The 19,410-nt window shown below is 41.3% G+C and overlaps 1 protein-coding gene across 1 annotated transcript in view; it reads left to right on the forward strand.

Annotated features, from left to right (window-relative positions):
• SLC27A6 (solute carrier family 27 member 6) overlaps window positions 1-19,148 on the forward strand; it is a 153,002-nt gene extending 133,854 nt beyond the window's left edge. The window contains exon 12 of the transcript XR_007773392.1: window positions 19,093-19,148. The gene's annotated coding sequence lies outside the window, so the exon portion shown is untranslated. The remainder of the gene's footprint in view (window positions 1-19,092) is intronic.
• The last annotated feature ends 262 nt before the right edge of the window (window positions 19,149-19,410 follow it).

A 19,410-nucleotide genomic window follows, 5' to 3' on the forward strand; every position in this document is an offset into this window, starting at 1 on the left:
GATCTATTATGACCCCCAGATTTCTCTCTGTAGTACTCCTTCCTAAGCCGTCATTTCTCTTTTTGTATGTGTACAGTGAGCATTCCTTCCTAAGTGGAGTACTTTGCATTTGTCCTTATTGAATTTTATCCTATTTCCTTCAGACTCTTTCTCGACTATCTTGGTAGTTTAGTTATTACGACTTTTTTTTTTCTTTCCACATGAAAATCAGTAAGGTGCAACTATTTGTTGTTATGTGCTCACATTCTGTCTTAAGAACATGTCTCTGTAGATTGGGATTTAACAAATCCAGGTGAAACCTTAAATTTTGTCCCATAAACAATGTTGCTGGCATCTGATTTGTAGCACAGGGTCCTAGATAATTTTTTATTTGGGGGAGTAGAAGTAAAGAAAAATTAGCTATTGAATATCACTTTAATTTTGTACCATGACTAAAGTTTGTCCACTTTTATTCAAGTGAAATAAATGACCTTCTGGTCCAAACTCAGTATTGCCGTTATTTATTAATGCAATCCCTCATTTTCAAGGGAGTGGGGCTAAAGCTCCCCTTTCAGGACCCCAGTAGTCTATGTTCATGTAGTAGCATCTCCTGTATTCTTATATGCCAATAGAAAATTGGCAATCCTTTGTTGTAAGCAACTGTGAATCAGAGTCATAAGATCTCTTGTTTGAATGTAGAGCTGAACAAAATTCAAAATTTCGGCCCCCTGGGAAATTAAGGTATTTCATTTTTGGTGGGTTTTTCTTTTTTTGGTCCCAAATCAAGATGAAAAGTTTGATATTTTGAAATCTTTCACTGAACAAAATATTCTGATTTCTTTTTTTTGGCTCTAATACCTGAAAGACCTCAGTTTTTTTTGTCTAAAAGTTCAAGTAATTTCTGTTTTGCTTTTGAGTTAATAATTTTTGTCTTTTATTCATTACACAACATACACAATAAGAAAGAATGAGATCAGCACAATGGAGTCCAAAGAACCATATTTACTCAATACATAAACATGAAAGGCCTAGCTTCAAGTACACAGGTGAAGCTGTGTTCTAGTGGCTTGTGAAATATGGAAGATAATTAGGAAAACAAGAAGGCTCACAATTTTAAAGGATACTATGAAACTCCTATATATCACAGTAATTAATTTTGAGAGTGGAAGTGAGTGTGCTCTGAGTTACTAAGCTTCTGTACAAGCAGAATTAAATATGTTGCCAGTAACCTACCCTGGTATATTTCAAAACAGTGAGCTGTTAAAGATTTCTCTTTAGTGACTTGCTATGTGACTGACAAAATATTTATTATATATTAAGGGCTAGAGAAGATTTTTATATAAAATAGATTAGGAGCATGTGAATAATAATGTAAAGGGATAGAGACAGCTCCCATTTAAAGAGTTCCACATCTTCAGTGGCAGTTGGATCACATCTTTACAGTGAGTAAGTTATAAGAAAGTGATGTTGTAAGTCAACCAGAAGTTATAAATTTGATTCAAGAATCACTTGGTGAAATTCTATGGCCTGTGTTACACAAGAGGCCAAATTTGATAGTTATAATGGTCCCTTCTGGTCCTAAAATATCTATGAACACAATTGGCAAGTGACTCTAAAAAAGACTGTCCTTTCACCTATAATTTTGCTCTTTCAGCCCTCAACCATACTATACATCTATAGCTAACTTTCCTACCTGCCAATAATATTTTGAAATAGAAGAATAGTTTTCCCTCAGAGTTTTTATGATCCTCTAGTCTTTTTAAAAATCATATAACTATTTGAGAAATTAACAGGGGCACATAATGTTTCATAGAATCACTGAAGTGTAGGGCTGGAAGGGACCTTGAGAGGAGGCCTCGTCCATCCCTATGTGGAGTGCAAAGACCAAGTATACCTACACCACCCAGCCTGTTTTTTTCTAACCCGCTCCTAAAAACCTCCAATGATAGGGATTCCATAACCTCCCATGGAAGTCTATTCCAGTTCTAAAAAACTATCCGTTATAGTTAAAAAGTTTGCCCTAATACTGCACCTATATCTCCCTTGCTGTAGATTTAGCCCACTGCTTCTTGGCTTACCTTCAGCAGATATGGAGAATAATTGATCACCTTCTACTCTGTAACAGTCCTTAGCATATTTGAACACTGTTATGCCCCCTCAATCTTCTTTTCTGAAGACAAAACATGCCCAGTTTTTTTTAATCTTTCCTCATTGGTTGGGTTTTCTAAACCTTTTGTCCTTTTTGTTGCTCCCTTCTGAACTCTCCACAGTTTGTCCATATCTATCTTCCTGTGTCCAGAACTGGACATAGAATTCCAGCTGAGGCCTTACCTGAGTAGAGCATGACAATTACTTCCCATGTCTTACGTACCACACTCCTTTTAGTACACCCCAGAAAGATATTAGATTGTTTGTTGTTTTTTGTTTGATTTTTTTTGCAACTCATATTCAATTTGTGATCCACTATAACCCTCAGATCACCTTCAGCAGTACTAGTGACTAGGAAGTTATTTCCCAGTGTGTAGTTGTGCATTTGATTTTTCCTTTGCACTTGAGTTTATTGATTTTCATTTTGTTGATTTCAGACCAATTCTCTAGTTTGTCAAGGTTATTTTGAATTCTGATCCTGTCCTCCAAACTTCTTGCAACCTCTCCCTGCTTGGTGTCATCTGCAAATTTTATAAGCTGTCCATTCCATTAGCCAGTTCCTTAATGAAAATGTTGAATAGTAACACATGCAGGACAGATTCCTGCCTGACTCCACTTAGATGCATCCTCCCAATTTGACAGCAAACCTTTGATAACTACTCTGAGTATGGTCTTTCAAGCAGTAGTGCACCACCTTATAGTAATTTCCTCTAGACCACATGTCCCTAGTTTGCTGGCTTGTTCAGAGCAAGATATATAACAATATTCCCACTTCCTCTCACTTGTTTCCAATTACAGAAAAGTGCCAAGGGAGTCATGAGGTTTTTGCAAAGAATTTCTCCTAACCTATGCTTATGATCATTCAAAATTCACAGACATGATTAGACCATTAATTCTGTGCTTAATTTTCATACAGCTGCATTCCATAGCATGTAGCACCATATGACTGTAATATTAAGTTTATTATACCTGGAATATGTCCATTGTCATCACTGCACTGTAGTGCTTTCAAAATTCCTAAAATGGAGAATAAAGTTTGGGAAGGATTGGCAAATCTAGTTCTAGCTGCAATAAACATTGTTAAAAGAGAAAGGAGTATAATGGATAATGAAGAAAAAATTCAGATTTTGCATATTCTACTGGACCAAAGACAATACTTTAGTTACTACATATATTACCTACTAGTCAGGTTACAATTAGTTCTCATCATGAGGAAAAAATATTGAACCCCATGATTGCTATAAAAACTGCTACCATAAATGTTTTGCTCTGATTGTGACTCTACTTATAGCAGCCCAAATAGTAAAAATAAAAAAATCTGAACAGGTAAATTATGTTAAAAAATATTGTAGAGTAGGGCTAGCTTTAAAAAGTGTTGCTAAACGAAAATAGGGAAAAGACTGGGATAGCCCTTTTCAGTGGTTGGGCACTAATTTTTTTTTTCTATCACTGACCTAACACCCAATGAAAATGTTGATATCTAATGTCACGGTAGACATAAGCCCATGAAGATGAGCTAATAAAAGCCAAAATTTTAAGAAATAGGCACTCCAGTTATACCCAACAAAATCGTCACGTGGGGCAGAGAAAATTTATCATATAGAAGATGGAGTTGCTTGCAGAAAACAGAAACTTGTTTTAATGTGTAACTATCTGAAAGTATAATCACATATTTGCACTGGAAAGCACTCATTTTGCATGGACAATTGCAGCATTTGTATACACATTTACCTCTTTGTATCTGTTCTTGCAACTTTTGTGAATGCAATTAGTGCACCTGCTTGGTTCTTTTTAAAATTCGTTTCTTAATTACTTAGTCTCATGTAAAATTTGGAGGAAAAAGCAGGGTGTGTGTGTATGCCTACAGGTGTCCATGTCTATACTAAGATCCACTGAAGTTTTTGACGTCTGCAAAACTTAGTGAGTGTTTGTCTGAGTAAAGACCTCAGGATTTCATCGTATACCCATAAAATGCAGGGCCGGCGCAACCATTTAGGCGACCTAGGCAGTCGCCTAGGGCGCTGGGATTTAGGGGGCGCCATTTTCTTTGGCAGTGACTGCGGTGGCTGGATCTTCGGCCGCCCTGGTCGCCACCGGCATTTAGGCAGAGGGAGCTGGGACAAGGGAGTTCAGGGAGGGCTGCCTGCAGCAAGTAAGGGTTGGGGGTGACATGCAGGGGAAGTCCCCGCCCCAGCTCACATCTGCCCCACCTCCTCCCCGAGCATGCCATGGCTGCTTCACTTCTCCCACCTCCCAGGCTTGCGGCACCAATCAGCTTAGGCGCCGCAAGCCTGGGAGACGGGAGAAGTGAAGCAGCCATGGCGTGCTCGGGGTGCTCATGTTTGCGCTCATGCGAGGAGCAGGGGTGAGCTGGGGTGGGCGGGGTGCCTCACGGCAGAGGGTGGGGGTTGGGGAGCTGCTGCAAGGGGGGCTCAGGGCAGAGGGGGGGAGCTACCATGGGGGAGTGCCTCAGGGCAGGGGCACGGGGGGGCGCAAGGTGGAAGTTTCGCCTAGGGCACAAAACATTCTTGCACCGGCCCTGATAAAATGGTGGAAGAAAGAAGTCTACTGGCAATTGTTGGAAGCAGACCAGAACTGGCAGTGTAACTACTCCCATCCTGCCCTGATTGATAGGTCTAGTTCTCCCTGCAGCAATCTATGAACAGGGAGAGACCCACTCTAAGGGATCTGCAGGCCTTTCCTGTAAAGGATTAAACTTACCCACCTCTGTGAAGAGCTTTTAGATATATGCAGGAAAAAGCACTATACAAATTCTTGAGAATAATATTTCATTATATGAGGACACATCCCCTGGCATGGATTAGTTCCCCCATGTATAAATAATGTGGCATAAAGCTTTCCCTCTGTCCATTTGTTTTTCCATGAAATGTTTACAAGGCATCTACACGTGCAGTAATCTTTATTCCTTGACTTAAACTCCCTGGGTGAAATCCTGGCTCTGTTGAAGTCAATTGGAGTTTTGCCATAAAATTCAGGGGGGTGAGGATATTACCTTCTGACAGTTGCCTCTTAGATTAAAAAGAGAGAAAATTTTTAATTCTGCAACATTTTATAGTTAGTTTTTTCATCTGGCATTTGTAATGTCAGAAACAGGACCTCTGATTTGTTTTCCATCAGTTTAATAAGGACTTATTTATTGGATGCCACTGACCCTGGGGACAGTGTATTTAATAAAGAAGAACAAAACCTCTTACAAATCTGTCCTGATTGTTGTCATGACTGGTACCCCTGGAAGATGCTTCCTCCTTGCATTTAGTAGGGGATGAGTGACAGAGACTGTAGACATTTTTGTCCAAAAGTCTGAAAAAAGGCACACAAATTACTGGACATCCTCCTGTCTTAACTTTACTGACTATCAGGTTTCCTCGAAACTGACCTTTCATAAATATCTGCACAATATCTAAAAGAAACCTAAAGGGAAATATAAATCTTGGTCAGTAATCCCTTAGGTAGAGTAAGCAGTGGCTGCTAAAGAGAGCTCTTTGTCACCCTAAGACTTCCTTCAATTTAACTGGGAAGGCTCCCTGGAAATTCCCCCCTATCCCCACTCAGGGGTTTCTATGAAGTCCACATTTACCTATAATATGTCATTACAACTGAAAAGAATGATTTTATAGCCTGACTGTAGACTGGCAACAAACTTTGGGTCTTTGTTGAAGTGACCAGATTTTATTTTTTTTATGCCAGTTGGCACCTAGACTGATTTTCAAAAGTGCATCCTCACTTTTGCATTCATCCAACTTGTATTTGCTAAAGTGCAAACAAACATTTTTACTTTTTCCTTCCCCCAACCCATTCCGTGAAATGTATGGAAGAGATCCACTTGAGTAATAGTAACTCCATGGCATCATGTATCGTCTATGCTCATAGGTGGAGGCTAAAATCATGAAACCGTAATTTGCCCTATGAAAGGTCCTTGTTCACCATTGTTCGATCATTTCTTTATAGGTGTTACAAGTTAATTCTATTTTCCTCTTGCAACTGGAACTCTCTAGATCAGAGACTTCTACATTTAATTTTAAAGCAAAGAATCATTTTCTTGTAGGCAATACCTTCTTTGTTTGCTTGCAGAAATTACTAGAATGTACATAAATACTGGTCTGAAATATCTACTGCCAGGAGAGGGATAAGCATCTTAACAGGAATTTCTGAGGGTTCTTGATGGATAATAGCTTGTGTTTAAAAAGTGACAGAATATTCAAGGAAGACAGGTTAAAAGTGATGTACACATATATCTGGTCAGTAGTGCTCAACAGACATGGCCGAGAATTCGATAATTCACAGTTTCTGAGACATGAAGCATCCAAACTACAGTTCCCATGAGGCACAAGGCTAATTTAAAAGGAGTAACTTCAGCATAACTCTGCATAACAGTCAGTGGGACTACCCATATGCATAAAACCAAGCATGCAGGATTGAGCTCTTGTTGCATATAGTAGAACACACTTACTTGCCAAATGGTTTTATATATACCAGGTTGGATGTTTCTATTACTTCTAGTTTTAACAGTATTATATTAGATGACAAAGTCACACTTTAAATAGACTATACTGTTATGACCTATACATTTTCCTTCTCACTTCATTTAAATAGGAATCTTTCAGTTTTTTTTAGTGAGATTTGGATCAGGTCCTAACAGTTTTGAGATGAAATCCTAGCCCCACAGAAGTAAATGAGTTTTGCAATTGACTTCAGTGGGGCCAGAATTTTGCCCTTACTGTTTTAGCAAAATCATTTCCCTGGAATTGGTTGTAATGTCACAGAAAACTTAAAACTTCAGTGACAACTAGAGCTGAGTGAATTTTTTTCAGCTAATAGAAATTTGGGTCAAATTCAGTGAATAGTTTAGCCCAAAAGAACCTAGAACAAAATTGAAATAGTTCATTTTGAAACATTTTGTTTTGACTTTTTTTTTTTTCAGAACAGCATTTCATTCTCAAATTTGGCCAATGAAAAATAAACACAACCATACACAAAGGATGAAGAACACTTAAAAATGCTGAATCTAAATGACAAACTTGTGGAAAAAAAATTGTTTAGAGTCAACCTGACTTGAAACTGGAAAAAAATATAAACATTCAATTTGAGTGAATCTGAAATGTTTGTCAATTAAAAAAATTTTTTTTTGTTCACTCAAAAATTGGTTTAAGTTTCTAATGGAACTGGATCCCCCCTCCATTTTATCCTTGAAATGAAAAATCTATTATTTGCTCAGCTCTATTAAAACTAGAATGGGTCAAAACATTTAATGAACTTCTGAAGTATTAGCTGAAAGTAATTACACAGACTTGACTGTTCAGTTAATACAATACAGTACACAATTTTATTTTAATATTACTTTCATGTTACTAAGAGTTTTTAAAATTGCCATGAAAATTTAAATGTGTAGTACTGCCAGGTACTATAGAGAGAGAGAGAGAGAGAGAGAGAGAGAGAGAGAGAGAGTGTATGTGTGAGCAGGGCAGGAATTCTTTTTCCCATCCTCCAAGAAGTTTAAAGATTTTGAAAACTCTTCCCATCTTGAATCTGAATGAACAGACAAAATCTCAAATGTTCATAAACCTAAAGATTAATAAAAAAATGTGGATTGGGTCAATTGAAGCGTTTCAATTTTGGCCTTTTTATTTTATTAATTTTTACTATACATTAACTTACGTTTTGAAATAAAGTCACTTAGGAACTTTCCATTTTGACAGTTGTCAAAATGAGACAATTTAATTTTTCTCCAAAAATTTCTAAAATAGGAAATTAGTCAAAATCAGCCATTCCACATACAAACAGATTTGGATTCGATGGATCAATGTTTTCCAATGGAAAACATTTCATTGAGAAATTCCTGACCAGTTTTAGTATATATGTATTTGTGTGATATGGACAGAGATATGGAGATAAATGAAGTGTCAAGATAATTTGTGTTACTCTTAGATCCTTCTTATTGATCCTCCTATAATTAAGTTGTTCATCTTCATAATCACATCTGTCCTGGCTCAGATAAGCCACTGAAGAGCTCAGTAGCTATATCTGAAGCAACAATCCTAAAAAAAAAAGAAGTCAAGTTTTGTGCTCTTTACACATGCTGTTAATCAGCGTGCACAGGAGCTGACCCAGAATGTGTAATTCTGAAGCTCCAAATAACAGCACTTCTATCTTTACTTAAGGATTAGAATGACATTTCTTATCAATATATTTTTCTTCATAAAAATAATGTTCCTCTGATCCTGCTGCCATTTCAGTCACTGAGGGATTTTTTTTTTGCCATTGACTTCAATAGAACTAACATAAGAACATAAGAACGGCCATACAGGGTCAGACCAAGGGTCCATCCAGCCCAGCAGCCTGTCTGATGACAGTGACCAATGCCAGGTGCCCCAGAGGGAGTGAACATAACAGGTAATGATCAAGTGATCTCTCTCCTGCCATCCATCTACATCCTCCAACGAACAGAGGCTAGGGACACCATTCTTTACCCATCCTGGTTAATAGCCATTAATGGACTTAATCACCATGAATTCATCTAGTTCTCTTTTAAACCCTGTTATAGTCCTAGCCCTCACAACCTCCTCAGGCAAGGAGTTCCACAGGTTGACTGTGCACTCTGTGAAGAACTTCCTTTTATTTGTTTAAAGCCAGCTGCCCATTAATTTCATTTGGTGGCTCCTAGTTCTTATATTATGGGAACAAGTAAATAACTTTTCCTTATTCACTTTCTCCACACCACTCATGATTTTATATACCTCTATCATATCCCCCCTTAGTCTCCTCTTTTCCAAGCTGAAAAGTCCTAGCCTCTTTAATTTCTCCTCATATGGGACCCATTCCAAATCCCTAATCATTTTAGTTGCCCTTCTCTGAACCTGTGATAATGCCAGTATATCTTTTTTGAGATGAGGAGACCACATCTATACACAGATTCAAGATGTGTGCATACCATGGATTTACATAAGGGCAATAAGATATTCTCCGTCCTATTCTCTATCTCCTTTCTAATGATTCCTAACATCCTCCTCAGGGCCGCCCAGAGGATTCTAGGGGCCTGGGGCCATCGGCGGCATGTGGCTCTAGTAGACCTCCTGCAGGTGTGCCTGCGGAGGGTCCGCTGGTCCCGTGGCTCCGGTGGAGCATCCGCAGACACACCTGTGGGAGGTCCACCGGAGCCGTGGGACCAGCAAGTGGCAGGGAGCCCCCCGCACGGCAAAATGTCTAGAGCTGGCCCTGTTCGGCGGTGGGGGGCCCTTCCATTCTGGGACCCGCCGCTGAAGTGCCCCGAAGACCCGCGGCGGAGGCCCCCCGCCCGCGAATTACCGCCGAAGCGGGACCCGCCGCCGAAGTCCAGCCCGCTCTTCGGTGGTAATTCGGTGGCGGGGGGCCCCCGCCGCGGGTCTTTGGGGCACTTCAGTGGCGGGTCCCAGAATGGAAGGGCGCCCCGCCTCCGAATTACCACCGAAGACCGGGTTGCACTTCGGCGGCAGGTCCTGCTTCGGTGGTAATGTGATGGCGGGGGGTCCTTCCGCCCCGGAGCGGAAGGACTCCCCCGCCAGCGAAGACCAGGAGCGGAAGAAGCTCTGGGGCCCGGCCCCGCAAGAGTTTTCTGGGGCCTCCAAGCGAGTGAAGGACCCTGTTCCAGGGGCCCCGAAAAACTCTGGAGCCAGGTACATGACTAAATGAAACTGTGGAGCCAGGGGCCTGGGACAAATTGCCCCTCTTGCACCACCCCCCCCCCCGGGAGGCCCTGATCCTCCTTGCTTTTTTGACTGCTAATGCACACTGTGTATATGTCTTCAGAGAACTATCCACAATGACTCCAAGATCTCTGTTTAGTTGTAGCTAAATTAGCCCCCATCATATTGTATGTATAGTTGGGGTTATTTTTTCCAATGTGCATTACTATAAATTTATCCACATTAAATTTCATTTGCCATTTTGTTGCCCAATTACTTAGTTTTGTGAGATCTTTTTGAAGTTCTTCACAGTCTGCTTTAGTTTTAACTATCTTAAGCAGTTTAGTCTGCAAACTTTGCCACTTCACTTTTTACTCCTTTCTCCAGATTGTTTATGAATAAGTTGAATAGGATTGGTCCTAGGACTGACCCTTGGGGAACACCATTAGTTACCAGTTCTCAATCCATGAAAGGATCTTCCCTCTTATCACATGACAACTTAATTTACGTAAGAGCCTTTGGTGAGGGACCTTGTAAAAGACTTTCTGGAAATCTAAGTACACTATGTCCACTGGTTCCCCCTTGTCTACATGTTTGTTGACCCCTTCAAAGAACTCTAATTAGATTAGTAAGACATGATTTCCCTTTACAGAAACCATGTTGACTTTTGCCCAACAATTTATGTTCTATGAGTCTGACAATTTTATTCTTGACTATTGTTTCAACTAATTTGTCCGGTACTGACATTAGACTTACCGGTCTGTAATTGCTGGGATCACCTCTAGAGCCCTTTTTAAATATTGGCGTTTCATTAGCTATCTTCCAGTCATTGGGTACAGAAGCTGATTTAAAGGACAGGTTCCAAACCATAGTTAATAGTTCTGCAATTTCACATTTGAGTTCTTTCAGAACTCTTGGGTGAATGCCATCTGGTCCTGGTGACTTGTTACTGTTAAGTTTATCAATTAATTCCAAAACCTCCTCTAATGACACTTCAATCTGACAATTCCTCAGATTTGTCACCTGGAAAGGATGGCTCAGGTTTGGGAATCTCCCTAACATCCTCAGCTGTGAAGACTGAAGCAAAGAATTCATTTAGTTTCTCCGCAATGACTTTATCATCTATAAGTGCTCCTTTTGTATCTCGATCATCTAGGGGCCCCACTCGCTGTTGAGCAGGCTTCCTGCTTCTGATGTACTTAAAAACATTTTGTTATTACCTTTTGAGTTTTTGGCTAGCTGTTCTTCAAACTCCTTTTTGGCTTTTCTTATTACATTTTTACACTTAATTTGGCAGTGTTTCACTCTCTAGTCATTATACCTTTTAATTTCTGAATCAGGACCAATATGAATAACTCTTAGAAGCATTTGTTTATAATTTTTTTTTCATATCTGCAGCTTCATTTAGTCATGTACCTTCTTTAAAATCTCAAATAAAGAGGACATTTAGATAGATAATACCTCAGAATCTGCTTGTCTTTCATTCTTGTGGTTTTTCAGGGTGAGCTTTATTACACACTCTTTGGCTGGGAACTTGGATTTAGGCCTGGTTGGAAATTGTTGATAAAACATTTATTCATCAGAAAATATCAATTTGAGAGCACTTTCTACTGAAATAGTCAAGGCTCTGGTGGTTAGGTCATGTGCCTGAGCTGTGGATGGCCCAGCTTAAAGTTCCTGTTCTGCCTGATTCAGACAAGGGAATTGAATATGGGTCGAACCTCTGTCTCCTAAACAGGTGCATGCCCTAACCACAGGCTAGAGAGTCAGTCTCACTTTGTATAAATAATTAAATGGTCATTGGGCCAGTGGTTAGGAGATACACCTATTGTTTAGGAGACTGAGGTTCAAGTCCCAGTTCTAATGAATATTTATTTATTTGTACAGAATGAAATGTCTCCAACAGGAGAACCTGAGACAGAACTGCCCCCAGATAGTGAAGTGCCTGGTGGTTTGGGCACTCCCCTAGGACTGTGGAAACCTTCATTCAAGTCTTTGGTCTGAATTAGGTAGAGCAGAAACTTGAAGCTAGGTCTCCTATATCCTATGTAAATGGTACGTGTCCCAACCACCAGGCTATTTGCTATTCTGGAGTGAAGTCTCTCTTGCTCTCATTTTTTCTTTGAAAGGCCTCAGTTTTGTCCTGATGGGGAATGGGAACATTTTTGAAACCTTGAAAATTTTGTGGAACAGGACAACCACTTCCTGCACAGCTCTATGTGAGACAGACTGTAATATAGACACCCACCCCCTCAACCCCAATCCACCCAGAGAAAGTGACAGCCTTTGAAATGAGAGTTATCTTGGTAGACTGGCGTTTGAAAAAGCATTAGGTTAGCTTTGTGGGTTTTTTATTGGGGAAACCATATGAAGAGCTCAGTCCTGCCTCCTACTGTAGTTGGTGGGAGTTTTGCATTTGACAGTTTGGGAGTTGTACTGGGCTTTGATTGCACCGAAGGTACCCACCCACAATCAAATCAAAGTTTGTCTCTTGTAATAAAATAGCATCTATTAGCGCATGAGGCTGCTACTGCCATTTTAGTAGTATACAGATCAATACCTTCAGGGTGTCTCTGCACAGCAGTTGGAAGATGTGATTCCTAGCATGGGTAGGCAGATTTGTGCTAGCTCACTAAAAATAGCCGTGTGGACTTTGCAACATAGGCAGCAACTTAGGTTAGCTACCCAAGTCCAACCCTGGCTGACTCACTGGGTCTCAGCTCAGGTGGCTATCCATAATGCAAAGTCCACACTGCTACTTTTTAGTGTGCTAGCTTGATCTGAGCTAGCACAAGAGTGTCTACCCATGCTGGAAATCACACCTCGCAGCTGCAGTGTGGGCACACCCATAGTGCCCAATTTCTTTCTTGTTATGCAAAAAAAAATAATTAACCCCAACAAAACGCCAACACAAAAAACCCTCCCATTGACTTTAGTGGAAGTTTTTCTTACTTAAGGAGTAGAGAATTGGATACTTAGTTGAAAACTGAAGAAGCACTAATGGCTTCCATATGTCATTGCATAAACCTTATTCGTGTGGTTTTGATTTAAAGGATTATAAAACAGAAAACAAAAAATATTCTGTGCAATTTTTTTTTTCAGGAAGAGAAATGCTACAAAGATCATGGATGAAAACAATTGTATTTTAATTGGATGTGTAACAATTGTTCAAATCCTGGAAATCATTTCTACAAAACAATCTACTTGTCTTGCACACAGTTTCCATTCTCTTGTCTTCACCTTTTTTTATTTCCCAGGGCACTGTGAGATGTTATGTCAGCAGTTCTTGACTTCATGCAGTGAAGCTGTGAATGCTGAATTAAGTTGTTATGTTTGGTTTTAATATAACCATTCCAGTTCTGTTCATACCCATTGTCACCTTGCCATGCTCTCAAGGACCTTGGCTGGTAAGATAGCACCATAAATCTAAAATAAACTGCAAATGTGTGAAAAGAAGGTAAACTATTTACCCCACATACAGAATTGTGGATTCAGTGCACATCATTTTCATTCCCATGTTTTCTGCAGGAGTATTAGTGGCATGGAATAAACCCTGCAGGGGGATTTGGGTTACAAACATGAGCAAGCTTAAAAAAACAAAAAACAAAAACAACATAGCCATTCAAACTCATGTCAGAATTAACAGTATCTTAGGGCATTCAGAGTACTGATGTGTACCCACTCTTTGCTGTGAGGGACATATCCAGATATGAGATATTCAGATATCCAAGGGCTGATTTTCAAAGTTGTCTTAACTAGGCTTTTAGCTTTGTATCCAGAATTTGGGGCATGTTAGAATTTGTATTCCAAAAAACTCAGATTTGCCTCACTGAGGTGTCTGTGCAAATAGTGTGAGCACAAATAGTTTTTGCACGTTTGTGTGTGCAAGAGCTCCTAAGGAGTTTTACCTGTGTGTGGATTGAATAAATATAGCAAAACTTGGCCAATAATGTACAGCACTGATTTTTCTTCCTCAGTTTCATTTAACTCACAGAGTTGTCTGCCTGTTGAAGAAATGTGAGGAAAAACATGACTTTATGTAGCCTCTCATTGAGCAGCAGTGATACTAGTGATATATAGGACAGCCAGTACTTTATTTTGCTATGCAGAAGACTTGGGTTTAAAAGATATTTCTAGACAGGTGAGCCTACACTTGGGAGCAAGTGTATCACCGAAGTGCGGAGCCTCATTTTTGGGAAAATGGCTATATGGGAACTTAATTATGCTGTTTTCCTTGATGACTGAATCTTAACTGCAACACGTATTTTTGGAAGATGATGATTTACCATTTGGGCTGTGCAAGGGTGACCACTGAGAAGAAGGCAAGTAACAATGAAAATAGGAGGATAAATACAAATAAAATTTATTTTATTGAAGTCAGTTTCCCATCTAGAAACGTAATGAGTCAATATTCTGGAGTTCTTGATTTGAGGATAACAATGGGACTCAATTTTTAGGCCAATAGGAACTGTATCAACTGGCATATCATTGTTACCACCTCCTAGTGGCTGAAGCATCTCAACAGAGAGGAAGACACTTAGAAATACTGTGATAAAAATAGCAGAAATGAAAGGGTAGGTGTAATGTTCATATCCAGAGTCCTGAATCAGGTGGTGAGAAATTCTCCATTGACACATGCCTTTGGTTGAAACTGTATTAGAGAGAGCAAAGACTCTGATGTTTTTCACCCTGCCGTGGGGAGTATGTGCCCTATGCTGGCTTAGCAGTTGAAGGGTTGACACAGGCACTGCTGATTGGAAGCCTCACAGAAGCTGGGAGGCTAAAACGGCTGGGAAGCAGAGGAGTTGGGTGGCTGCCAGAGAAGTGAGCAGGTTGGAGAAAGGAGCTCCTGCTAGCAAGCTACTAAAGAGCTGCCCAGAGACAACAGCTTAGGGTGGGACAGATTGACAGACAGGCTGGAGAGTGTGCAGCAATCCAAGGGACTATAGGAAGGAATTTGGGGAACTGTCAAAGTTGAAGAAACCTGATCTTTCCTATCTAGTTTGAGGGCCCTGAACTGGAACCCATTGGAGTGGGTGGGCCTGGGTTCCCCTGCTTAACCCTCTGACAGATTTAGGAGTGAAAGTAGGGTGACCAGACGTCTTGATAAAATTGTGACCATCCCGATATCTAGGCATTTGTCCTGTGTCCCGACTGATGTTTGGTTGGGACACAATTTGTCCCGATATTTCGCGGTATTCCTTTTTTTGCTCTGCCGGCGGCAGTCTGCCATTTTTTTTTAAATTTTTGCTCTGCTGGTGGCAGTTTGCTTTTTTTCCCCTCCACCAGTGACCCCCGCCACACACCATGTGTCCCGATATTTTCTTCCTCTCACATGATCACCCTAGAAAAAAGGGTTTCCAGACTCACTGGCACCAGGAATAGATTGACAGCCCTTGTAGGCTATGTGAGTGCAGGGGTTGTGCCACACTTGACCAGAGGGGGTGTTGTTGCACTGATGCACTGCCTATGCTAAAACAGGCACACATGTACTGAGCTAATACAAAACGTAAACTAGTTAAAATAACATTCTATTCCTTTGTATATTGCATGGTGTTGTTAGAGAGGATTTGTATGGAACACACCAGCTATAGCTATATTTTATATTTTGCTTGACAGACAATATTTTGTCATTGTGAATATTGATAGGTCAGAAATTTGTAATTTCAAAAAATGTTTGTATTGCTCTATGAACTATGCAAAGCTAGATCTGAAAGACAAACAAATGAACCACTGCAAAGCAATGGAATACGACATAATATTCTATTTGCAAAAGGCAAATTATTAGAATAACTTCCTGAAATAAATAACTACAGAATCAAGTGGCTCTGCCATCTTTATATATAATTTTTAATTGACTAGATTTATAGTCAAAAGTAGTTTCAGGGATCCCATTTGCCCATGAGTACATTGATTTATTTTTAAAATAGTTTTCACTCTACATATTCCTATTAAAAAAAATTCCTCTACTGTTGTGTGAAAAACTAACACAAATAGCAGAGGTAATTGACTACACAGGGCAACACTGATGTTGACTACACACCAAGTCCTGTCAAACACACAAAGTAAACAAATGTTTGGGAAAACTGAAAAAAAATCCCTCTGGTGTCTGACAGTTCAATTCAGGCAGGCGTGTGGTTTTTTTAATGGATGGTCTCAAATATAACATTAATCAAGGATCACACACACAATCTAAAGGTGCTCACTACAGGTTGATTGGGCTATAAACATATCTGGCTCAGGGCCCCTCCTGGAAGAAACATCTGTAACATTAGGAGATGAGCCCTTATAGTTGGGATTCCAGCTTAGGCAAAACAGACCTTGCATTATTCTATATTGTGTGGGACCAGCATTATCAGCAACTGCAGTTGGGCAGTCATTTAAAGGTAGGTAGATTACTAATATCTTTATGAAGGGGAGGTGTGTGTTTGGTTTCTCTCTTATGTCAGCATGAGAAGGATAGTGTGTCATCAGGATAAGGTGAAGAGGCAAAGAGTATTGTCAGGTTGAGAGGAGAATGGGAAGATTATTTCTCAGGAGAGGTGGAATAAGGAAGGATTGTTGTTGCTGATTCTTCCTCTAAGATCTTGATCCACCACCTTGGCTTAGCTTCCAGGGAAGCTGAGGATATGGTGACCACCAAGTCCACTGAAAGTGAAAGATCTCTAAGGCTGGAGATTGGTGGAGTAGGGCTGGTGAGAGAGATACATGCAGTGAACTGAGAATGGGAGAAAGGTATTTGTACAGGAAGGTCATTGTGGAAGGGGAGGTGTTGAAGAAATTTTATCCTGTTTCTTGTGAAGCCTTAGACTACTGTTGGTTGATGACTGAGATTCTGGTCCCTGGGATTCATATTCGGGTATCTACTTGTTACAGCTATGTCTCTTGGATGGCTACTTTAGAATGGCTGAGTGATAAACATATGAAGGTCAAGGCAGGGATTGGTTGTGGAGGTCCAGCTGATCTGGGACACAGCAGTTCCTGTTGTGGGCGGTGTCAAGATTTAAGATCAATTTCTGGAAGTGTTTTTGTCCTGCTGTCTCTAGAGAAGTGTTTTGGCTGGCATCTCAGAATCCTTGGATGAACTGGTCAAGTTCCACTCGGTGGTGATGTTGGAGTCTCCAAGATTCACTGATTTGAACATCCAGTCTCATGATGAATCTTCAGAGTTGTAAGATTCCATGACCATTTGACAAGGCGCAAGGTATGTAGTTGACCATAATCTGTGTCTGATATGTGAAGTAGAATTGGAGGTGGGAAGCTGACACATATTGATGCCAGGTGGCAAAGTGTTCTCTGTGTCAGCACCTCCTAACAGACCTGACAGAATTACTACACCTAGTACATGGCTTTTATAATTATCCATAAAGAATATCATGTAAGGTATCTAATAACTTGTCATGTTGATTCTCATAATGGATGCAAGATGTATGTATTTATTTAAGGAGCTGTGTATATATACCGAAAAGATGTTTTAAATCTGTGTCCTAGGCAGGCTAGACAAACACATTTTGCGGGCAGAGGGATAGCTCAGTGGTTTGAGCATTGGCCTCCTAAACCCAGGATAGTGAGCTCAATCCTTGAGGAGGCCCTTTGAGGATCTGTGGCAAAAATCCTCCTGGGGATTGATCCTGCTGGATGACCTCCTGAGGTCCCTTCCAACCCTGATATTCTATGATTTGATGAAATCACTAAGAGACAAAGAGATGTATATTTACCAGTAACCCTTCTGCCAGGTGGCACCAGCAGCAACAAGGGCTGGGTTCAGTATCTAGGAGTTCCTTTTCAACAATACAACACAAAATCATCTGAAGCCCTCACCCAGTGACCTGGGACAATTAACCCCTGCCCACCCCCTGGCACCTCTAAGATGCAATACATACCCTCTCACAAGCACAGAATCTGAGTGTAGCAAAAACCTTTAATAAAAGGAGGGAATTAATTCAGCATTAATTTGGGAAAACACAGCAACTAAGGCTAATAAACACAAATCATGAGCAAAAGACCCACCTCCAAGTAAGTTGGGCAGTGTCCTTTTTCCCTCAGGGTCTTAAGTCCAGCCACCCAAAAGTCTCTTTAATGTGCCCATCCCTCTCTGTACCCCACTCACAGTTGCTGTCCTTGGCCAGTGCAGCCCCAAAATTCAGAGGTTCATCCACAGAGTTTATCTCCCACCCTGTGTGGAAGGCAGGTGGGGGTAGAGAAGCACCTTACACACTGCACAGCTCGGGCACTTGCTCATCACTCCAATGGCCAATTGCCACACCTCTGTGCGCTTGCCATGCCTCTCTACCAGCCAGCCTGCTGGTTGCACCTCTCCACCAGCTTCTCTGCAGGTCGCTTGCCATGCCTCTCCACTAGCTGGCTTTGGGTCATGCCTCTCCACCAGCTTGTCTACAGGCCGTTTGCCATGCCTCTCTGCCAGCTGGTCACACCTCTCCACCAGCTTCTCTGCAAGGTTGCTTGCCATGCCTTTCCACCAGCCAGCCAGCTGGTCCCACCTCTCTGCCAGTTGCCCTGCTACCTTCTTGCCAAGCCTCTCTGGTAGCCGGCCAGCTGGTCCCGCCTCTCCATCAGCTGCCCTGCTGGTCATGCCTCTCTGCCAGCTGGACTGCCAGCTGCTTGCCCTGCCTCTCTGCCAGCTGGCCTGCCAACTGCTTGCCCTGCCTCTCTGCCAGCTGGCCTTCTGGTCATGTCTTTCCACAAGCTGCCTGCTCACCTAGATGTCTTCCGGCCCCACCTCCACACTTAACACAGCTCTCAGTGATTTCAGCTGTATGTAGGGGGGAACTCACTGCTGGTGCACACTGGATAGTCTCTTGTAATACTTAGACCTAGGTGTCAGTGATTTCAGCTCTGCAGTGTGTAATAAGACTCTCAATTGAGTCTAAATTAGCTCTTTTATCATACTATGGAGAGAGGAAGAGTCAAATGGTGTCTAGGACCTTTAAACAGGGCCCACACCACCAGGTACAAGTACCTGTCCCCACCCTCTCTCTGTTCATTAGGCTTTGGAACCCATGTTCCCTGCCTTGCGAATGCTATTCAATTGCGGGTGAGTCTCTCCATTGGGGTAAGCCAGGTACAGTTCTTCTCCCCTCATTTCACTCAGCAAGGATAACAACTCTTCATTACTCCTGCCCCAATAACAAGGAGAATAGGGATCCAACAGCAGCCACAAGTGATCATTTGGGCAAGCAGTCCCATCATGCTGAGCACCTAGGCAGGGGCTGTGTGTCCAGGCAAACGAGATCAGCTTAGAATCATGGAATATCAGGGTTGGAAGGGACCTCAGGAGGTCATCTAGTCCAACCCCCTGCTCAAAGCAGGACCAATCCCCAGATAGATTTTTGCCCCAGATCCCTAAGTGGCCCCCTCAAGGATTGAACTGACAGCACTGGGTTTAGCAGGCCAATAATCAAACCACTCAACTATCCGCCCCCCACTTCTGAAGTCTTTTTCCACAGCTCACCACTAGATGTCAGGGGAGAGCTCATCCAGATTCTGTTTGCACACCTATCGCCTAGATACATATGTAGTTTAAGCATTGTAAGCCAAAACAATGGAAGCCCTATTTACATATGATTCAACAGGACGATGGGAA

The sequence above is a fragment of the Gopherus flavomarginatus genome, chromosome 3 (assembly GCF_025201925.1).
Source record: "Gopherus flavomarginatus isolate rGopFla2 chromosome 3, rGopFla2.mat.asm, whole genome shotgun sequence".
In the NCBI taxonomy this organism is placed as follows: Eukaryota; Metazoa; Chordata; order Testudines; family Testudinidae; genus Gopherus; species Gopherus flavomarginatus.